Source organism: Lepisma saccharinum, chromosome 5 (genome assembly GCF_977018435.1).
Source record: "Lepisma saccharinum chromosome 5, izLepSacc3.1, whole genome shotgun sequence".
Taxonomy (NCBI): domain Eukaryota; kingdom Metazoa; phylum Arthropoda; class Insecta; order Zygentoma; family Lepismatidae; genus Lepisma; species Lepisma saccharinum.
In genome coordinates, this window is record NC_139233.1 from 78,264,511 (window position 1) to 78,288,563 (window position 24,053).

At 39.9% G+C, this 24,053-nt stretch overlaps 1 protein-coding gene across 4 annotated transcripts in view; it reads left to right on the top strand.

Annotated features, from left to right (window-relative positions):
• The window catches only part of Buffy (BCL2 family apoptosis regulator buffy), a 258,812-nt gene that overhangs the window by 155,535 nt on the left and 79,224 nt on the right, over nucleotides 1-24,053 (top strand). The gene's annotated exons all lie outside the window — the stretch shown is intronic.

Consider the following 24,053-nt stretch of genomic DNA (forward strand, 5'->3'; position numbering starts at 1 on the left):
TCTGGGTTTTATCGTTTCACTGGAACCCGGTATTTTGGTATGCGATATCTTGTATGAGGAACTTGGTAGAAAACGAAATTTTTGTGGTACATTTCGGTACAAAAAAAGTACTATTCGACGGCAGTATCAGAACCTTATTTTTCGAATTTCGAAAATACCAATTCAGTTGAACCCGGTATTTTGGTATACGATATCTGGTATAAGAAACGTGATACAAAACGAAATTTTTGTGATACGTTTCAGAACATAACGAATACAATTCGATGGCAATATCAGAACCTAGATTTTCGAATTTCGAAAATACCATTTCACTGGAAACCGGTATTTTGGTATACGATATCTGGTATAAGGATTTTGGTACAAAACGAAATTTTTGTGGTATGTACATTACGGTACAAAACGAATGCAATTTGATGGCAATAACAGAAACTCGATTTTCGAATTTCGAAAATACCATTTCACTGGAACCCGGTATTTCGGTTTAAGATATCTGGTATAAGGAACTTGGTACAAAACGAAATTTTTGTGGTACATTTCGGTACAAAACGAGCATTATTCGGTGGCAATATCACTACCTCAATTTTCGAATTTCGAAAATACCATTTCACTGGAACCCGGAATTTTAGTATACGATATCTGGTACAAGGATTTTTCTACAAAACGAAATTTTTGTGGTACATTTCGGTACAAAATGAGTACAATTCGATGACATCATAAAAACGTCGAATTTCGATTGTCGGGGTTTTATCGTTTCACTGGAACCCGGTATTTTGGTATACGATATCTGGTATAAGGAACATGGTACATAACGAAATTTTTGTGGTACATTTCACTACAAAACGAGTACTGTTCGGTGGCAGTATCAGAATTTCAATTTTCGAATTCCGAAAATACCATTTCACTGGAAATCCGTATTTTGGTATACGATATCTGGTATAAGGATTTTGGTACAAAACGAAATTTTTGTGGTACATTTCGGTACAAAACGAATGCAATTCGATGGCAATATCAGAAACTCGATTTTCGAATTTCGAAAATACCATTTCACTGGAACCCGGTATTTTGGTATACGATATCTCGTATAAGGAACTTGGTACAAAACGAAATTTTTGTGGTACATTTCGGTACAAAACGAGTACAATTCGATGACATCATAAAAACGTCGAAATTCGATTGTCGGGGTTTTATCGTTTGACTGGAACCCGGTATTTGGTATACGATATCTGGTATAAGGAACTTGGTACAAAACGAAATTTTTGTGTTACATTTCGGTACAAAACGAGTACTATTCGTTGGCAGTATCATAACCTCAATTTTCGAATTTCGAAAATACCATTTCACTGGATCCCGATATTTTGGTATACGATATCTGGTAGAAGGATTTTGGTACAAAATGAAATTTTTGTGATACATTTCGGTACAAAACGAGTACAATTCGATGACATCATAAAAACGTCGAAATTCGATTGTCGGGGTTTTATCGTTTCACTGGTACCCGGTATTTTGGTATACGATATCTGGTATAAGGAACTTGGTACAAAACGAAATTTTTGTGGTACATTTCGGTACAAAACGAGTACTATTCGGTGGCAGTATCAGAATTTCAATTTTCGAATTTCGAAAATACCATTTCACTGGAACCTGGTATTTTGGTATACGATACCTGGTATAAGGAACTTGGTACAAAACGAAATTTTTGTGGTACATTTCGGTACAAAACGAATGCAATTCGATGGCAATATCAGAAACTCGATTTTCCAATTTCGAAAATACCATTTCAGTGCAACCCGGTATTTTGGTATACGATATCTGGTATAAGGAACTTGGTACAAAACGAAATTTTTGTGGTACATTTCGGTACAAAACGAGTACTATTCGGTGGCAGTATCAGAACCCCGATTTTCGAATTTCGAAAATACCATTTCACTGGAACCCGGTATTTTGGTATACGATATCTGGTACAAGGATTTTGGTACAAAAAGAAATTTTTGTGGTACATTTCGGTACAAAACGAGTACAATTCGATGACATCATAAAAACGTCGAAATTCTATTGTCGGGGTTTTATCGTTTCACTGGAACCCGGTATTTTGGTATACGATATCTGGTATAAGGAACTTGGTACAAAACGAAATTTTTGTGGTACATTTCGGTACAAAACGAGTACTATTCGGTGGCAGTATCAGAACCCCGATTTTCGAATTTCGAAAATACCATTTCACTGGAACCCGGTATTTTGGTATACGGTATCTGGTACAAGGAACTTGGTACAAAACGAAATTTTTGTGGTACATTTCGGTACAAAACGAGTACAATTCGATGACATCATTAAAACGTCGAAATTCTATTGTCGGGGTTTTATCGTTTCACTGGAACCCGGTATTTTGGTATACGATATCTGGTATAAGGAACTTGGTACAAAACGAAATTTTTGTGGTACATTTCGGTACAAAACGAGTACTATTCGGTGGCAGTATCAGAATCCCGATTTTCGAATTTCGAAAATACCATTTCACTGGAACCCGGTATTTTGGTATACGATATCTGGTACAAGGATTTTGGTACAAAACGAAATTTTTGTGGTACATTTCGGTACAAAACGAGTACAATTCGATGGCATCATAAAAACGTCGAAATTCGATTGTCGGGGTTTTATCGTTTCACTGGAACCCGGTATTTTGGTATACGATATCTGGTATAAGGAACTTGGTACAAAACGAAATTTTTGTGGTACATTTCGGTACAAAACGAGTACAATTCGTGTATGTATTTTATTTCGAGTTTCGTTATTGTCGGGTTCCAGTGAAATGATCCCTGTGTGTTTGGGGGTAGGTAGATTGTTTCTCTTGCTTTCCCCGTTAATTCTCTTTCGCTTCTCTCTCCCTCTCATCTTTCTCTCTTTCTATGTCTTGTTTATTTCTCTTTTATTTCGTTTTTATCTGACTTCTTTACTTCTCTTCGTTTCTCCTTTCGTTCTCTATCACTTTTTATCTCTCGCCCTTTCTCTCTCATTTCCTTTCTTCTGTCTCTCTCTTTCTATGTCTTTTTTCTTTATTTCGCTTGTTTTCTTTTGTTTCTTTATCTCTCTGTGTGTTTCTGACTTCTTTATTTTCCTATCCTTCTCCTTTCATTCACATTTTCCCTTCAGTCGCTTCTTAATTTCCTTTCATCTCTCTCTCTGTCCAGTCTCTCTTTGTCTTGTTTTCTTTCGTTTCTTTCTCTCGGTGTGTGTTTTTGAGGGGGTTTCTTTTTCCTTTCTCAAATCACCACTTCTCTCTCTCTTAATTTTTCTTCCTTTCTGCTTTCATTCTATATCTTTCTTTGTTTTCTTTATATCTGTCTAAAAATTGTTTTTTCTTTTATTGACGGGTATGTTTTTAACTAAAGTTCTCTCCTGGAGAGAACGTTTTGATTTTTACCCTGTTAAAAATTTGTGCGAGGCCTAATGTTGACATAAATTTGCGCTTTCTGGAGGTTTCATTTTTGGTAGAGTGGAAGACAACTCGATGAAAGTCTGCCCCACATGGCAATCTTTCCATTCATCCTTCTCACGGTCTTTCCTGACCTCTCGTGGAATTTATGAATACTAAGTATTTGTGGTCCCGTTTTGAGGCGAGCTGTGCTTTACTTTTCCCTCGGCCAACTCATTAGGGTTTGTCTAAGCTTTAGGACAATTAGAAGTATTTTTTATCCTCTTCTCATATGAACACAGACAAAAAAGAATACCGATTGAGAGAAAGAGGGGGAAAGAGGTGCACGTGCGTCAGTGATGGTACCAGAATATTTGGGCATCAGGGTGCGAAATCATTGAAGACTGGTGCGGGGAGAAGTATCTTATTATTAAATACTACCAGGGAATTAATTTGTTACTTTTCTGTACATATTGGATATTTATAAAGTAGCAAACTAATTCATTTACTAACTGGTTAAAGATGTCAACAAATTACACTAACTGACTAACTCTTTAGACTTCTTAAACCCGAAGGTTTATGGCTGGAGCAACACAGGCCTTCCATCTGTCCCTATCCTGAACTAGATATATCCACTCGTTTTCATCCTTACCCGATTTCAACAAATTACAAAATAGCTGAAATAGTTTTATTATGTAATAGTTGAAATTAAATATTTTTTGTTTAGACTTTGCTTTCTATTAATATAAAGCAATTAGATTTTATAGTTATATTTGTCTTGCATTCTTTTTTTCCTTTTATTGTGCATATATTGCTATTGATCTGTTAATGATCTCTTCAAAGACAGAGCGTGTGTTTTCAATCAGAGCGTGTGTTTTCAATATTATCCCTTGTAAAGTATATTTGAAGTCAAAACTAATTGCTTATCTTTTGTTTTTAAAACAAAAACTCTCCCCCAAGGAAATTTTTGGTGTGTGGGGGGATTTTTTAGGACAAGATTGTTGGTAGGGAAATCCGTTCCCCCGGATTTCGCACCCAGGACTTCCCCCCTGACAATGCCAGATCCAGAAAAGTTTCAAGGAAGGTGCCCAAGTTAATAAAAAACTCTCATCATCTGATAAATCTTTAATAGTAAAATTGTTAAATTCAAATTAATTAGTTAATAATGTAATTATATTATAATTTTATTGTATCTAATCACCACAGCTAGAAATGGTACAGAGACGGCCTTTTTGAAATCGAAATGAGGACAAGCCCAGGTCCTTCGAGACTTGTTACAACCTGGTGAAGAAAGAGGCAGATTTCTGTAAATTCTAAACGGCACAGGCACTTATTGTCTGAGAATCCTGTCCTCTCTCTTTCTTTCTATTGTGTTTCCTTTGTCACATTTCTACCCATTGGGTTAATCGCAGCGGTGGAGATGAATTATGAACTGCATGATTAACCTGAAATAGAACCTGGGGCTCTGGCTTCGTAGCGCTGTATGCTTACCACTCCGCCCCGGAGAGTGGCGAGACTCTCGGTCTCGTTCGAGACTTTGGTAAACTATAAGAATAATCCTGTGCGTAACAGCCCATGAAGGGCCTTGGCTTACCTATAGATCGACCACAAGGAAAATAAACTTGGGACTAAAATTCCCTGCGCAGATCCTTCATAATCGCAAAGGGCGTTGAGAATCATTAGTGTATGTTACAGCCAGAGGGCTGCACAACGGCCAGAATCGCTTACTAGGCCCGCCTGGTTGGTCGGGCGGGCGAGTAAAACTATATACCTGGGTTTTGACCCGTCAAGCATCGAAAGCCCACGGGTAACTGGAAGGCCTTGCAAGACGAAGCTCGCTTATCTTCAGCGAACGCTGATTCCGGTTTTGCACCGTCTCCAGATACATGAGTCACGCAGTCACCGTTGCCAACTTTTAGATTCTAAACTGTTCTAGGAGCACTTAAAATGTTCATCACTTTTATCAATTTGAAATTGCAGACATTTATTCCTTGCTAGAAAACATTTGTATCGCTCACACCCAGTGGCGGCGATTGGGTTCCAAAACTAGAGGGCCAAAGTGCAAATGTACGGGGGGGGGCAAGGATAATTAATTTCCCTTGGTACATGAGGTTAGCGTGGTGCAAAAGTAGCAAAACGTGTGGGGGGGGGGCAACTGCACTCTCTCGGCCCCGCCCCTAATTGCTGCCACTGCTGACACCTGTACAGGAGTACGAACCAAGTTTCGCAAAAAGTGCCATCGTAAATACTTTGGAACTTTGTGTGACTGGTGGTTGTTCTACATTATACTTTTTTCGGGGTGCTCCCCTATGGCGCAGTGGTAGTGTCGTCGCCTTGTAATCAAAGGGTACCAGGTTCGATACCCGGTGGAAGCACATGATGGTTCAGATCCCACTTTAAACTATAGGTCCAGTCCCGATTAGCCTTATTGTGCATAAATTGACCAAATAAATGAATCAATCAATCAAACAGATTTTCTCTCTGGTGTAATTTTGCCAATTCAATATCCGAATTAGTTGCTCAAGATCCCCCCCCCTGAACACTAAGGCACGATGGTCCATAAAATGGAACATGAAATCAGAATTTGCATTATAAAAGGTTTTTGAATATTGTCATCTCTTTCAACAAATCGTCGTTCGCTAGTGTTGTTGCTAGTTATCTTGTTCTCAGACCGCATTGATAGTAATACGATACAAAATAGCTTGTATTTTCACACGGGTGCAAATAACAGGCAATGCTATTTACACATTTCAACAAACAAACAACGTAAAAATGAAACCGACAGAAGATTTACGATTTCAAGACCAGAAAGGTGACATAAAATGAACAAGACACACAAACCTATTTCAAGACCATCGAAACAAATTTAGAAAATATGTGGTAGTTGGTTTGACATAATAATGACACTAATTTGAGAAGTTACAAAATCTTAGGTGCAGTGGCTTAGCAACATATCGCGAGGTCCTGGGCGAGATTTGAATGCAAGGCCCCATCGTTCTTTAAGTTTGAAATATCAATGTAAATCGATACACAGTCATCAAGGAAACGTCAGCAAATTATCATATTTATATAATAGCCTACAATAATAATTAATTTCTGACGAAAATTATATTTAATAGTACGCGACAGAGAAATTTACACTTGGCAGAGCTACAGTAACACGCTGCTGGAATTTTCATTAACCAAAGTAGTAGTAATAGTACGTTTTTTAAGATGTTCTTTAGGCAGTAAGATAACTGAAATATCCTTAAGTGTGCTAAACTTTTTTTTAAAAAAAATCAGAAATACAAAGTAAGAATCTTGAAATATAACCTATATATTATTTAATGAGTCGTTCTTTGTTTCCTCATTTCGAAGTTTGTAGGATGTAAATGTCACAAACAATGGCTTAAGTAGAAAATATGGAAGGACGCACATAAAATGTCAGTGCTTGATAGAGCGGGGGGAAGGGAGTGCGCTAAATCACAATCCTGTCTAGGGACCCAATGTATCTACCTACAAGCTCTTCTACACAATCGGTTTCAACATCAGCAAATCTTAAAACGATAGTCATTTGCACAATAAATGTGAAATGTTTGGTGTAATCAACTGATACAGCTAATTTGACTTTTTTTTTTTAAATTAGCAATTTTGACTTTTTTTAATTAGCAATTTTGACTTTGTTGCACATAAATTGTACCAGTTAACTTTGAATTTTAGGACTTAGATGATAATAATAACTGTGAATCTCATTTTGTTGTTACGTCTTAATGTTCTTGTAATATTAAATATTTGACGCAGTGGCGTAATAAAATCGTAAAGTACGTGTCCGCAAGAAATAAACTTGGGTCCCTCAAGTACAGTCAGCTTCTTCTAGGAAATTTACGTAATTACTTAGAATGGCTGGTTGTGGCTGCACTTACATTAATAACTATACAAATCGATGCTCTAACTCTGAATTTTCACATATTACAACATATCTTTCTTTGACATTTATATATTCAAAAGAAGAAAATACAAATACTTACTTATCCCTTCCCCCAAACAGAAGGCGGTACAGGATACAGAGAACACTGGAAGTTAGTGTAGAGCTATCAAGGAGAAGAAACTTTCCTAAAGCACTTGATTTCAGATTTAAGCACATTCCTGAAACATAGAACTTGATCAGGAAATTCGGAAGATAAATCATCTTCGTGCCCGTTACAGAGGGCAAGCAATAGCTGCGTCTGAAGTTGTAGGAACGAAGGAAGAACTGCTAATATTATCCATACCTTTCTTGAGTTTAAAATACCAGAAGCATTTAAATGCCCCATACTTTGCTCCGTGGCAGTTTGAGGTGCTTTACCATTAACATATTAAAATCGGGTAGGCTATGCAAGGTCACGACACAGAAGAAAAATGGATAAAATTGTCCAAGCAATTTTTGATGTTTCACATGAGAAATGAGAATTATTTTGACTTTTTCGGGGCCCCTTAGGCTTAGAGCTCCCGCCCGCCTCTGATTTGACGTATTCATTCAAATTATAACGTTAAACTAGAATATAAAGCCAGTTAAAAATGTCTTAATTTTATTGCCCACAAAAATTAGCCTTTTCTATCTTTCTCACTTCCATTTATTACGTTTTTCGTATCAACCTCATAGGACGCGAGGCCCCTATATGCGCGAGGCCCAGGTTGGTCGCCCACTTCGCTCACCCCTTGCTACGCCAATGATTCTACAACCTCAAGGCACCTGCGCCTAGCAGAAATTCAAATATTTCCATGCGTAGTGAAATATAATGGCCGTTGGCAACACTGACAGTAGTGCTCGCCGTCTACCTGCAAGAACTACATCGAGTCTCACGGGTCTTCTTAAGACCCGGGTAATAGAAAAACCTGGCAGGCATCGAAGCCTGTGCAACATTGTGACGTGAAGCTCGCTTGCGCGATGTCGAACACCTGGGCTTGATGTGCGTGTTGCATATTATTGTAGGCGCGCCTCCTCGCAGACGGGTTTTCTCCGGGTCTTGTGCAGGCCTCTGGTTACAGCATCATCGTCAATCATCATAAAAGAAAAAAAACTGAGGCAAACTCTTCTGCATTTCGTAACTTCAACCTAGTACATATCTGACTGCATTGTGTCATGAAAATACTATATTCAATCTAATATAGTATATATATATATGTTCCAAAAGTCCGGTGTCATAGGGAAAGTCGAAAAAATTGAAAAATTGATATTTTTTTCCTATGGGGGCACCTTAAATCTGTTGTGTACAACACACGTCCACGTTCAATAGATGATCTTAAAAAAACATTCGTGCTGCATGCCACGCTATCGCACCAACAATGTTACGCAATGTACAAAGAGTTCTCCATTCTGGTATCCATACCTGCAGAGCTCAAGAGGGGCATCAATTTCAACATTTTGTTGCCGTAATGCTTTTCCTACATGAAACAAAGGCTATAGTATCAATATTCAACATTCATCACTTCAAGACTTCCAACTTTCCCTATGAGACCAGACTTTATATATTATTGATGTGTGAAAAGGTTTCTAACGAGGTACATGGGATGTCACTTAGAGATGTAGCAGTGAAACGATGTTCAATTGGGTTTTGCAGGTTGTGGATAACCGTCTTTGACTCGGTGAAGAGATAAGGAAGGCGGACGAGCAAAGCACATCACCTAATCGGGCAGCGACCACTCTGGCGTCTCGGATTCTGGTGACGACTACGTCACGAGCGAGACGGTTACCCCGGGTAGCAGACGTAGGCTGTCATAACCTGAACTATGGCGCGCGTCGACCGCACCACTATTTTGCTTCACTCTTTCGATCAGGAAGAGCAACCTGGTAGTTGCAAGCTGGATTCTGTCTAGCCAAAGTAGTTTTGTTATTGTCGCCGCCTTGATTGGGCCAAAGTGCTCGAGATAACTTGGATTTTACTTTAAGCTTTTGATACTCGTTCGCCTTCCCATGACAAATCTTGTGTGTGTGTGTGTGTGTGTGTGTGTGTGTGTGTGTATATATATATACACACACTCACACACACACACACAACGAACTATATTTTTTGTTAATGACATAATCAAGAGGGGGAGGGCTCGTCCCCAATTGATTCTTTACACGATGCCGATGCCATAGTGTCCTAAAGTGGTAGTAATAATGCGTTTTTAAAGATTTTCTTCAGACACTCAAATATTCTTAAATGTACTAAACTATTTTTTAATCAAATACACAGTACAAAACTTTAAAACTTTAAATATAACCTATATATTTTTTTTTCATTTCAAAATTTGTAGGGTGGAAATATCGCAAACCACGCCAGAAGAAGAAAATATCGAAGAACGCAAGTATAATGTCGGTGTGGTTGGTAGGGGATGGGACCACGATCGTGCCTAAGGCGCCAAAATACCTAGCTACTGGGCCACTTTAAACTGTAGGTCCAGTCCCTACTCCCGACTACCCAAACTGAGCATAAGTGGACAAAGTACCAAAGCAGAAGCTGTAGGAAAGAAACATGTTCTGGTCTGTGAGATACTCACTATTTTACTGGTGCTTGTAGGCGTTAGGCAAGTGATTTATCGACACATCCCAGCATCCCCTAACTGCCCCCAAAATTTCATAAACATCCCCTAAAATTGTTCACAAATGGACCAATTTGTCATAATTTTGGCTCTAAAATTATCCTTGCACCTCCAGATGAAAAGTTCTGGAGAAACCCTACGTTAAACTGAGTACCAGCCTCCGTGGTGTAGTGACTAGTGATGTGTTCTACGAAATAACAGAACCATTGGCTTCATTATCTGTTAAAACATCTACGTTTCCTTGCGATTGTTCTAACAAGAGGTGGGAAATCTATGCAAGTTACGTGTGACGTCCAACAATTAGAGAACTGCATCCGTTTTTCACACTAGCATTCACAGTACTTTGTAAAATTGTAGTTTTTCAAAGTCAGCTATTCACTACGTGCAATCGTGCTTGTTCGGACGTGTTTCACCAGTCAGCATGAGACTTGCTGAATGCCTAGGTGTTTGCTTGCTTTGTTCAATTGTCACGTTTTCCTTTTATGACGGGCTGCAAGCATCTGCTTTCAATTCACGTCGAAGCACGTCAATGTTGCGGAAGAGAATGGGTTCCCGGTTAAAGGGCGTCGGATGATGGCAATGAATCGTTCACCTAGCACGGCGGTAGATGGCGCTGCCAGTTTTGTGTGGCGTCAAAGAGGAAGTTCAAAGGATTGGGAAACGTGATCGGAGTACCTGTGCACAGTAACGACGCCAGAGGGGAGCATGGGGGCGCTCCCCAGTCAGACACTTTGCCCCCCCCGTCCGCCCCCCCAACTGAAGTTAATGAAATATCGAATAATGAGGGAGTTAATTTCTAAGAGTATGACGATACATGATATCACTTTTCCTGCTTATAATACCAACTTGACTAACAAATATTAATTTGTTTTAGTATTCATATGTGTGTGTGACTTTCGTTGAATATTCGGGCGCCGACCTGGGAATAGGCGATTTCTCATTCATTTATGTCCTGTAATAGTCGCGATTAACCTAAGTTTTAACTAGTTTTAAGAACTGGGAAAAAGAGTTGAATGTGGGTGGTTTTAAAACAGGGGTGTCTCCTGAACGCATGCGCACCGCATGCGTTAATTGTGGAAAAGGACAGCTTGCTCTACGACGACATTAATGAGCATTTCTACATTCTAATTTCTTCATATAGGAGAAGTACGTATTTATTTTACACGAGAGCGCTCAACTAAGCTTATATTACATTTCTTGGATCTGAAGTGAAAGAAAGTAATAATTCTTTTCCCACAATTGATGCATGCATCGCATGCGCCCAGACGACGTCTCTGTATTGCGCCGACAGGAAAGCATATCAGATGCCCTAACTTCACGGCCTCAAAATCAACAAAACAAATCCATATTATGTACCGAATTGTGGAATCTAAACTTGTAGCCAGCTCTCGAAAAATTAGGAAATATTTCAGCGATCAAGAAGCAAAACAGACTATCCAGATGACGTAATAATTGTAATGGAAGGTAATTCAAGAACAGAGTTGAAAAAATAGTCCAGGTTATGCGATAAACTCTCTGGAAGACTTGTGACAGATTGAACCTCTCCAACGACAAATGGTAAATGGACTTACGGTAAATCTTCGACCAGATTTACGATTTCCAAATTCCTCGGCGCACATGTTAAAATTCTGCATCATACGAGTGATGCTTATATCTCTCATTTTTAATGTCCGTCTAATGTGCACTTTACAAAAGTTGACTCACAGATTAATTTCGTTACTTGTTACGAAAAAAAATAACGAAGTTAAGCTTGGATACCCAGTAGGAATGCTCTACTTGACGGTGGACTGACTACCCATTTGCTACTTTTCGCCTCACACGGTACTTGTTACACTGTACTTGTCGGTAATCTTTCGTTCCCATAATGGCGGCCGCGTGAGATGTAAACAACGTATCACTTCACACTTTTAAAATACGATAACTATTCAACAGAGAGGAATATCGCTTCGTATTAAATGGTTTTAGGTAGAGAAAAATGGCGCTGATAAAATACATACATTACAACGTTTACTGTACACGTATGGAAGAATATTTTAGCTTTTTCAATTGTAAACACCGTGCACTCACCATAGACGGTGTAACTCGACGTACCTTTCGTTCTGTATGCATTTACATTGTAATTGGAACAGCTAACCGAAATGATGCATGAAATGCTTTGGTGTGAAACTGTGAAGTACTATCTGTTATAAGATTTTTGGAAGCATTTACGTAGCATTTATGCTTTCGTCTAAAGCCGGCTTAAAGGTGGACGAGCAATTTGAAGAATGTTGTAGGAGAATTACTGCTTTGTGCTTTTATTAATAAAGGAAAAGTATGAACTAGAGATTGGCTCGAAAAAAATAGTGGTGATCAATGCGTACCGAACAAGCTATTTAACTCGGGTTTGCATTATTCGTACATGAGATTCGCAGGATTCATTCGAAAAAAGGAAGAAGAAAGTCAAACATTTATTGATATGATGCACTTGTAATAATAAGGATTTTAATTTTCAGCTAATCATATTTGTCACGTACACATCTCATCGCTTTGCATAAATACCTAAATATTAATGAACTGAACACGAATGCACTGCACGTCATCTCTTTCCTTTTTCTTTATCGATGAACTGAGAAACTATAACATGAACAGCCAGCACTCGGAAACCACAGACAAAAATCGCTCCTTTGCAAACTCACAGATTATCTTCACATGGCCAAACTTTGCTCCGATTGGTTGTTCCACAGAATCCAGTCGACGAAAGCTAGTAGGAATTAGAACATGTCCTATTCCTCCAAACCAGTCAAGCAGTCAGCCATGCGGCCTTGATTTCTACCTAGAAAGTCAGTTCAGCGCCAACTATGGCGTTCCTACTAGAGTTCCAGTTCCGTGTGATAGGGGCTTTACAGTTACTCATTTCAAAAAGTAACTTACTTGTGACTGCCGAATTGTGAACTCTCTACAATCGAACATTAGAATTTCTTAATCATCATGAGAAATGGAAGTCGACGACGAGGCAGAAATCGGAAACGCTCAATATAACCTCCCACGGGAAGGAAAGGGCACGCTTAATGCGTCGTGACTAGTGCTGGTGACACTGATCATTCTGACGTCAATCCTGGTTGAGTGCCAATGGAGTCCAATAGTGTGACATCACAAGCAGACGACGAGTTGAACTGAGTCTTCACAACGAGAGAACGTGTATTCTTCCTATTCAATTCAATGTTATTTTCCTTCGGAAGGGGTAGCTTTAATTATTGCGACAGCAGTTATGAAGCAAAATTATGATGTGTATCGTACATCAATGTAAAGATGAGATTTCGGAGAATACGTCTATATACGGGGTGGGCCATATTGATGGGACACATTTCAAATGCATATGTGGAGCATGTAGGAAGCAACATTTATTACCAAATATATGGAAAACACTGCCAAAGGACGGGAGTTTTGCACTGTGTTCAGTGTTTGAAGATTACATCCCTGAGATGGATACCACCTTGACGAGAACATTCTTTGGCTCTAACAGTCATGTTCAGCATAGTTTTGCACAGGGTTTCGGCTGGGATGGCCGCTATCTCCCTTCGGATGTTGTCCTTCAGTTCATTGATGGTAGTGGGCCTTGTGGTGTACACCTTGTCCTTTAGGTAACCTCACACGAAGTAGTAGATCCGGGGATCTGGATGGCCAACAGACATCACCGAATCTCGAGATGAGCCGTTCCGAAAAGTGTCGTTGAAGGGTTGTTATTGACACTACTGCTGTATGACTAGTGGCACCATCCTGCTTCAGCCACATGTCCCTTAGGCCAAGCCGTCTCATTTCAGGTATGAAGAATGTTTTCTTAGGCACTTAATATGCTGTCTTTCACGGCACTTTACATCCATGTTTTCACGCTACAATTTCAAAATTTGAATTATGCGAAGCGTTTCCAGAAATCTCAGGGAGGGCAAGTGCCCCCTAGGTGTACACCACAAGGCCCACTACGATCAATGAACTGAAGGACAACATCCGAAGGGAGATAGCGGCCATCCAACCGAAACTCTGTGCAAAACTATGCTGAACATGACTGTTAGAGCCAAAGAATGTTCTCGTCAAGGTGGCATCCATCTCAGGGATGTAATCTTCAAACACTGAACACAGTGCAAAACTCCCGTCCTTTTGGCAGGGTTTTCCATATATTTGGTAATAAATGTTGCTTCCTACATGCTCCACATATGCATTTGAAATGTCTCATCAATATGGCCCACCCTGTATAACATATACCTTACAGATGAGAATGTAAAGAATAAATGGAGTAGGAAATCGAGTAAAGCGAATGCTCCAAAAGAAAACTCAGCCAATGGGCGCCGTCGGTTCAATCGCCTGAGGCTACGGGTTTTCCATCATCCATGGCGGCAGCGTGGCCAACTTGAGATCGGGTGCGTTCGGGTCGGCTTCGGCTGTGCTCGGAACTGGAATGTTATGAAAATGCATGATTTTCTTACTCAGGTTATTCTTTACCTTATTCTCTGTAAGGTATGTGTGATATATAGTCGTATTCTCCGAAATCTCATCTTTACATTGATGTACGATACAGATCATAATTTTGTTTCATAACTGCTGTCGCAATAATTAAAGCTACACCTTCCGAAGGAAAATAACATTGAATTGAATAGGAAGAAAACACGTTCTCTCGTTGTGAAGACTCAGTTCAACTCGTCGTCTGCTTGTGACGTCACCACTAATGGACTCCATCCATCCCCCTCTCTTTTTACCTGCAAAGGAACAACAAAAAGCTACTGCGAAGCAGGTATTATTGTGCGGCCCATGCAGCACAAAGTTAAGACTGTTCAGTGTTTTACAAATTCAGAAGTGTTATGTATCTGCTGTAATCTGTGTTTTCTTGTTTTTGAATCAACCTGTTACGTACGCACCTTGGGGTGTTTTCCATGGTAATTCGAAAAATGCAAATAACTTTCATGCTAGAAAGTGTTACAAGCAGAGGCGTCGTCTGGGCGCATTCGATGGGCCCCATCAATTGTGAGAAAAGAATCATTACTATGTTTCACTTCAGATCCAAGAAATGTAATATAAGCTTAGTTGAGCGCTCTCGTGTAAAATAAATACGTACTTCTCCTATATGAAGAAATTAGAATGTAGAAATGCTCATTAATGTCGTCGTAGAGCAAGCTGTCCTTTTCCCACAATTGACGCATGCGTTCAGGAGACTCCTCTGTTTTAAAACATCACGAACATTATGAGGACCACAAAAATAATCTGTAGTACGGGCAAATTATTCTAACCGTGGTCGTTAGTGACAACGCTAATTAGTAAAATACATTCAAAGGTGATTCAAGATTTGGTTGGTTGGTTGATTTGGCGTTTTAAGTCTACTTTATGCAAATTAAGGCTAATCAGTTTAAAGTGCCTCCACCGGGTATCGAACCCGGGACCAAAAGTGATCCAAAAAAACCGACACTACATGTCAGTTGTGGATGCATCGCTGTTTCTCACTATTCAGGGACTTGATTTTCGAGATGATGAATCTGAGGCAAACCTTAACAAAGGGAATTTCTTCGACACTCTTGAAGTTAATTTCAAAATGAGGGGATATTATTCGGAAATGTATTGAACTTTAACCTTAAAATCCAATTTACACTCAAAATTCCACACTTATTCTCAGCAAAATAAGCCAGGAAGTGGAAGAGGCGAAAGTATTCGCATTGATGTCAGATGAAACAAAATACATTGCGAGATAGGAACAGGACAGATATTTGTATCGCGGGCAGGGAAAAGAACGCTTTATAGGATTTGCCACTCTTCAATCATAAGAAGCAGGCGTGTACTTTGCTCTTCAGTACTATCAAATTTCCGAAACAATCTTCGCTGATTCTGGGAACAGAGGCCGTAATGTGTCAGTGTTACATCTCAGGTAGTGACAATGACAAAATGTTCTTGAAATTCACTCGAACCTGTCCCAGGTATGAAGGGAATGACCAAATACTACGATAAATATTACTGCAATTTTTAATATACTTACACATTTTCTACATATTTTTAGTGATTTTTTCTACATATTTATGTACATGATTCGCATGTTTTAACCAGGGTTCTTAAAGGTCCAAGAATTTTAAATAAATTCAATTCCGGTCCAGGAGAGAAAATCAGCAAGCGTAAATGGGTTCTGGACCGTAAAGAAACTTTTTATCTGAAAAGTATTTCAATTCGGTCCAGGAACCTTTTTTCCTGATCAATTTAAATACGATCCGGGAACCTTTTTTCCCCGAATCAGTTTAAATATGTTCCAAGTTCCGTATTGAAATGAAATAATACGCAACTTCGACCGAATAGGGACCTGACGATAAACAATTATCCACTTGTGAGCATGAAAGACTAATCCAGGTGCTGGCTGTCTCGAGAATCTAAGGTACAAGGTAGAAATGGGCGAAACTCAAACGCTGCAGTCACGTTACCACTCTCCATATCGCCCCATTCTCTCGCGCGCGTTCCTTCACTTGGTTGTAGCAGCACTGCCTGAGAGAAGCACTACCAGAGCAGCCACTGGACTGCCGTTCCCTGCTGAAATATCTGCTGGGAACAAGCAGCCTCACGTTACCTCATCGACGGCTCCTATTGGCTGCGGTTCCTGGATCGGATACCGGTGCAACACGTGACGGGTTTCTTTGAACTCAATGTGACGCCATATAGTCATTGCGTTATGTACAGTAACTCTTCGATAGATTGATTGATGTAGTTTATTTTACTCCGCGTTTTGTGCCTCTTGGCTAATTTGCGAATATGAGTGAAGAAATGATGAAATTGATGAATGGACATTCACAAACACCAGAGCCTGAGCGTGATTCGAACCCTGGACCCTTGGCGTCGCAGCGCGATGTGCTAGCAACTCGGCCACAGGGTCCGGCAGTAATTCTTCGACAAGGAAGTTTTTGAATCTGGCCCACGAGAGAACAGCAGCATTTTGATTTATTCCCTGCGCTACGTTTTCTACAACCGCAGTGTGACATTCCAATGTAAAACGTACATGCGAACACTTTTAGAAGGCAACTTTTAATCGGTCAAGCCTGGTCTGTAATTGTAAATAAGTTCAATCTCTGACTGGGAGAGAAAATCAGCAAACCTTTTCATATTTAAATCATTTCAATTCGGTCCAGGAACCATTTTTCCGGACCAATTTAAATCCGGTCCAGAAACATTTTTTCCGAATGAATTTAAATTCGTTCCAGGAACCTTTTTTACGGAAGAATTTCAATTCGGTCCAGGAACCTTTTTTCCCGCATCAATTTAAATACGGTCCAGAGACCTTTTTACAATGAAACAATACGCAACTTGAACCGAATTTAAATTGTGCGAGAAAAAAGGTTGCGGCGGAACCCAATAGAACCCATTAGAATTTATGGGTTCCTGGACTTTCAACAACCCTGGTTTTAACTACATAAAAGTCCTGGCCTTAATTATTTACGAATGAACCAATACCGATGCCGATACTCTCGCCGATTCCTACCGATATTTGAAAATTGTAATAATTAAAAGTTGTTCAAAATATTGATTAACATTAGTGTCTTAGTATTCCACTCTAATTGTATGCATGACTTTACCAAGATTTTTACTTTAAAATATTAAAATATTATATCAGAGTATTAATTACATATTATGTTATTACACATTTAACTTTTTTCACAAAACTGTTGCAAAACATACAGAAACTTCAAATGTTGTATAATTTCCACCATAATTAGATCGGCGAAAGTGTCGCGCGGCATTTTGCTGTAAGTATCGGTCGGTATCGGCAAACAAGTTCTAACCAATACTTTCCGATCGGCCGATACCGATACATCGGTATCGGCTCAGCCCTAGAAATATTAATAATTTCTGTGGACGAATCATAGATCTAGCAACAGTAGTAAACCTTTAATTCGCCACTGGTTGTGGAATTCCCAGAAATCCATCCAACTTTTTTTTTTCGCGTAGGATATCGCTCTCGTTCAGAGTTGCAGATATTCCATAGAGCCCTGCTAAGGGGCAAGTGAATAAATTACACCCTTGCGGAAGGGGACTTTTGCCGCTGACGGTGATAAATAAAGAAATAAACCGTTGCAAAAGAACGCATTGAACAAACTCCACACGCACACCGCGTTTGTGTTCGTGATGAATTGCCGAGCACAATACCAGTGTGAAACCGTATCACATCGGTCGATCTGGGTCTGGAGGACCATTGTGCTCTGAAACGAACGATATCTGTAAGAAAAATAGAAAGTCTGCACCACGCCCTGCAACCAGTTCCTCACGAATGTTATGGTGACGCCTGGCGAACCTCCGTAAGACTCTACACGGACACTCCCACAAGGGGAAAAAAGGATCATGCAGCTTTCTTATTTTATCCAGACATTCAGAAGATCCAGCGATATACGCATCTAGTTAATGTAAGATTCCTCCCTCTCAAGATGCACGACTCTAATTTCCTATTTTATTTTTTTTCCTTCATACTTGTAAAGCTACCAAACAAGTTTTACCAACTGATGATATTCTGCGAATTACATCTGCAAGATCTACTTACTAGAGGACAATAGCTAATTAACAGAGTTCTGCATTTCATCTAATTCTGTGCTGAAGAATGTATTTTATTTTGCACATTTAGCCTCCACTTCTCATGTTGCCGTTGCGCGTTATCTTAATGTTCGTAATATAAACTTTGCAATGGCTCTTGTGTAAGGTGTATACTATCTGTCAGGATCTTGCAGAGTATTTTTTGCACTCATTATTTCCGATTAAGAAAAAGAGGAGTTAGGTGTCTTCAAAGACCTCTGGAGTTGCGAACTCACTGTACACCCAACTGGCATTGATAATTTCGATTCACTCCTGTTTCGCAGAACTCCTCAGAGAAGAGACAAATATCAAAGCTAATCAAAATTGCTGGCAAAGGGGGACGTTTCGTCGAATAGTTTGAAGAGGGTGAATTTTCTCTCTGCTAGAACGATGCCTGGAAAGACGTTTAGAACTGCTTTGAAAGCTGCTATTTCGAAATCAAAGATAATTTCAGTCAGTTTGAAATCTAAACCAATGTCGGCTGTCTTTCCCTTAACTAGTATGAACACTCTAATACCTAATCATATCAAAAGTTACAAAGTTTAGACAGGGATGGCAACACTGGTTGGAAAGGTAGCCCCGCAATGTTGGATCAAACAACAACTAGTATCATTGTGTATTTGGCTGTGGTAGCGGAAAGGTGAATTTCACTGCGAGTCTAATGGAGTGGGGTGTATACGAGATCCGTGTGGCAGTAATCGCACTACACAAAGTTGGCAAATCACCATCATCTGACATTTTCAACACCCTGAAAATGCTGAATATCAGCACGATGTTCATTCATCGGACTATCAACAGATACTGTGACACAGGGACAATTTAGGACCGCCTCAGGAAAGATAAACCTCGCAGCGTGAGGAGCCAGAAGCTCGTGAAAGCAGTGGCGGCGCGGATTCGACGAAATCCTGTCAGGAAACAAGCAGTGATGGCTGGAGAGCTGAACATTTCGAAAATGTGTATGTCGCATATGCTCCGAAGTGACCTAGGACTCCGTGCTTATCAGCGAAGTACTGGTCACTTCCTTACTTCGGAACAGAAAGCAAAAATACTCCTTCAGTGTTACGCAAATGTTGGCCACAGGAGGATCCTTTTCACGGACGAAAAATCTTCACGATTGAAGAGTCTTACAATCGTCAAAACGACCGTGTTTATGCCTCGACATCCCAGGAAGCTCGTGAAAACACGCCACGGATCCTCAGTGATGGTTTGGTGGGGGCTTTCGTACGATGACACAACTGACCTCCACTTCTGTGAACATGATGTGAAAACATCTACAAAAGTGTACCAAGCTACAGTGTTGGAGCCACTTGTGAAATCGTGGACCCGCACCATGTTCAACAACAAGCCGTGGAACTTCCAGCAGGACTCAGCACCGTCCCATAGGCAAAGACCGCACAGGAGTGGCTTCAGAGTAATGTTCCTTGATTTCATTACTCCGGCTGATTGGCCCTCCAGCAGTCCCGACCTCAGCCTATTGGACTATAGGTTGTGGTCCGTTTTGGAGGGCATGGTCTGTAGGAAGAGGCATCCAAACTTTGCGAGTCTCAAGCGTTCTCTTGTTAAGGCAGTGGCGGACTTTCCCTTCGAGACCGTGCGTGCTGCGATCGATGACTGGCCTGGGAGACTTCGGGGCCTGTGTGAAGGCCAGAGGTTGCCGGCCAATTTGAACAGTGATAGGTGCTCTGTGTTGGCAAGAACTGTACCTTTGTAACATCCAAATATTAATACATTAGCTTGCTCACTGTACCTGTAGTTCATTATTAACTTTGTAACAGAATTTATGATATGACTAGGTATACAAGTCTTTTCGTTTTGTGGAAGCAAACAAAATAAGAAAGGGGTCATCTGGCGTAGATATTTGCATGCAAGGTGTACAATTAACCAAAAAGACGAGTTACAACTTCAAAAATATTTAAAATTTTACTTCGTGTTCATAAGTGGTCGGTGATCCAACACACAAATTTTGTGGTACTAAGTTTTCTGCTTGTTTACAAAAAATTAAACGGGCGCACTTTGGCCGTAAACAACTAAAATTTCCTAGTGGAGGTAAAATTCCCTCTTTTCAAAATATTTGGCAAAAGGGGATTAGCCGAAACGGCAATTCCCGCGCCGAGAATTTTAGTTTGGTGGTAAATCTCATGCAATCCTCCTCCGGGTCATTCGGAGAAACGGTAAATCACGGATAATTTTAGTGAACATAGTGGGTGTAAGAACGAAGGTGGTGGAAATCCATGTGTTCAGTCGAAGGTGTAGTTCAGTGGTAGAGGGCGGGCACAAGAATCGAGATCCAGGTTCGAGTCCTGGTTGTTTCTTTGTAATTGAAAATGTTGACGAGAGTAAGAACCGGACTTCGTCCTATTGGATATCTCCTTTCTTAGTACGTTTGTGGAGTGCGGCCGCGTAGATTATGAGGCGTGTGCAAGGCAGAAGCGTGCTGATTAGCGTCTATGCACAAATTGGGCTCTGAACACGTAACATTTCGGTTCTGCTAACGGAAGGCAGCGTGACCTGGCGACCGAACCCTCTACCACTGAACTACACCTTCAACTGAACATTCATTTCCACCACCTTCCTTCAAGTCTATATCGTCCACATTTTCCACGATATCAGATTCCTCACTTTCTCGTATGTATGTGCAGTGAAACCAGCACAACCAACCAGCCGAAAATAAGTGGGTGGGGCTACAGATTTCGGAGCCAAATTCTCGGGGGCTAACTAATATCAGCTAAAAGGTAATTACACAATACTTTACTACGGTATAATTTTACCAGTGGCATACTTTACAGTCAGATCCAAAGATAAATCACTGAGTGTTATGTTGCATTTTGTTCCACGGGCACGAATCTTTTATGTGAAATAAAATGCAATAATTTTATTGTTTTCTTTTCCTAACCCATTATCAAGATAGATAGTATCACATAGTTACTATTCATATGAACAGTAAACGTAATACACCATAAAAAATACACTCATTATCAACTCGCTGGAAATATGTATAAATACTACACGTAACACTCTTTCTATGTAAAGAATGTGAGTACTTTTTTGTTCAAATAAGAAAATAACCACAGCCAGATACGTACGATAAGGTACGTCTGTTTTTATGAGCAGCTACAAGCTTGTTTAAATCCAAAGATTTTGCAAGCTCTTTCTCAAAGGACACAATAGATATAGCATTCAACCTCTCATGACTATTTCGATTATGGAGGCAACACTTGATTTGCGGTAAGCAGTCGTTGACGGGGGTGGGCACATTTCAATAACACAAAGCTTATAAAGTTCGTAAAAGGCAATTTTAAATATTCCAACCATTGCAAGCAGCTGCTGAAGGGTCTTTATTGTGAGTTCCTTCCTGCCTCATTGTGTGCCATAACTCTAAACTGTTCAAATTAAAATCGTCGTCGCCTTGTAATCAAGGGGTCCAGGTTCGATTCCCGGTGGGGGCACATAGTGGTTCGGATCTCACTTTAAACTGTAGGTCCAGTCCCGATTAGCCTTACTGTGCATAAGGTGGACTTAAAACACCAAATCAATCGAATCCAATGTTCAAATTACAACAGTAGGGAGCGGCGAAAGATTGTAGCTTTTCGTACATGAGAAATGCTGCACTAACTTAATAAAATAGGCATCAAATAAACAAACCACCCTTGAATAGAAAGTATGTTAATGATGCCATTCATCTTCCATGATGAAATATCTTACTTTTTCTTGTTCAACGACTGAAATTCAGAACTTAGGGCTAAAAATGGGGAAGATGCCGAAATGCCGTCCACAAGGAACAATAATATTGTTACTACAAATTCACTTCGACTAGGAGACAAATACATTGACATAAAAGCAATGAATATAGTTGCAACTCTTGCGCTTGGCATTTTTATTAGTGAAAGTAACTGCTGAAGATTTTAATTTTTTTTTCTTCAGAATATATTGTGCACAGAATTGGATCAATAGTTTTAGATTTCCTTCAAAGATTGATTCTTCTGCACAGAATTAAGTTTGTCCACTATGGTGGTACTGCAGAAATTATTTCCTAACTTCACAAATTATAATTAATTAACATGTAGGACTAGGACTGCGAGCAAGAAAATTGCCCAAGCCTACTGATATTCGCACCGTATTTCAATGATTACTTGATTGAGTTTGTATGGATTAAGGTCTATTATATATGTACAGAGGTTAATCGGGACGAGAGCTGCAGCTTCTAGTGGAATTGAATTGAATTGAATTGTTTTTGAAGTCCACTTTATACACAGATAGGTTAATCTGGACTGAACATACAGTTTACAGTAGGATCCGAACCACTGTGCAATGTGCCTCCACCGGGTAACGAACTCTGGATTCCTTATTATAAGTTGACGACGTTGCCATTACGCTATAGGGGAAGCCCTTCTAGTGAAATCTGAATGACTTAATGAAATGTTACCTCCACTGGGATCGAACCTGGGAAACCTTGATATGAAGGCAGCAATTCTATCGCTAGAGCATGGGGGCTGGGAGGCCAATTTTAATATTTCCAATGTGTTAGCGTTTAGGAATTAGGTAGTTTGTGTACTCTTTCATTCTTTAACTTCGTATTTCTCCCCCTCGAATATTTGCAGTGATAAGGATAGGAAGGGTTGTGTTGCTGCAGCCATAAACCGTCGGGTTTAAGAATGCTGAAGAATTAGTTACATAAGAATAGATATAACGATGAAACCAATCAGAGAACATCTCTAACTCTCATGTCTACTCCAATGAGGAACTACCAAGCAGAAAGGAAACATAACGCTTATTTAGGTTTTTAACGTTATCCTACTTATAAAAATTCATTTGTCACACCTGTTAGACCTATTCCGAAATATAGTGATACGATTTACAGAGGCTGCCAACAACAATCAAAGATCAACCTCACAGCCACTGAAGACTTCCATCTTCCAGGCAGGCAGATGATTTCGTAGCAAGTTTGGCGACTCCTGATTGGCAAATTACTTAGTATCGAATGACCAGTGGCCCATTGATTTCAGAACACATCGTCATAAAGTAATTGCGATCTAACCGAACTAGAAAATGTACTTGAACATTGTACTTGCCCCAATGGAAGTTTCATAATGGAAAATGTAAATTTTACTTTTTAAGTTTTCGGTTGAAATGAGTCTACCGTACTACAAAAATCTAGGGGGGGGGGGGCTACCGGGGGGGTTGAGGTCTGGTTTGGGGGGCTTCAGCCCCCCTAGCCCCCCTGTAGCGCCGTCCCTGTGTACATGCATTTCGACACGTTCAAACGCGGTTATAGGGGTCGAACAAAATTAGTTTACACTGTATAAAATTCACGTATTTCAGATTAGAAGCAAAATTGATTGATTGATTGAGTTTGGTGTTTTAAAGCCCACTTTATGCACAGTAAGGCTAATCGTGACTGGACGTACAGTTTAAAGTGGGATCCGAACCACTACATGTTTCCACCGGGAATCGAACCCGGAACCCCTTGATTACAAGACAACGAGATTAGAAGCAGTTTAAACTGCAAATAATTGAACCGTAGATTAAAAGACGAAATCGAACT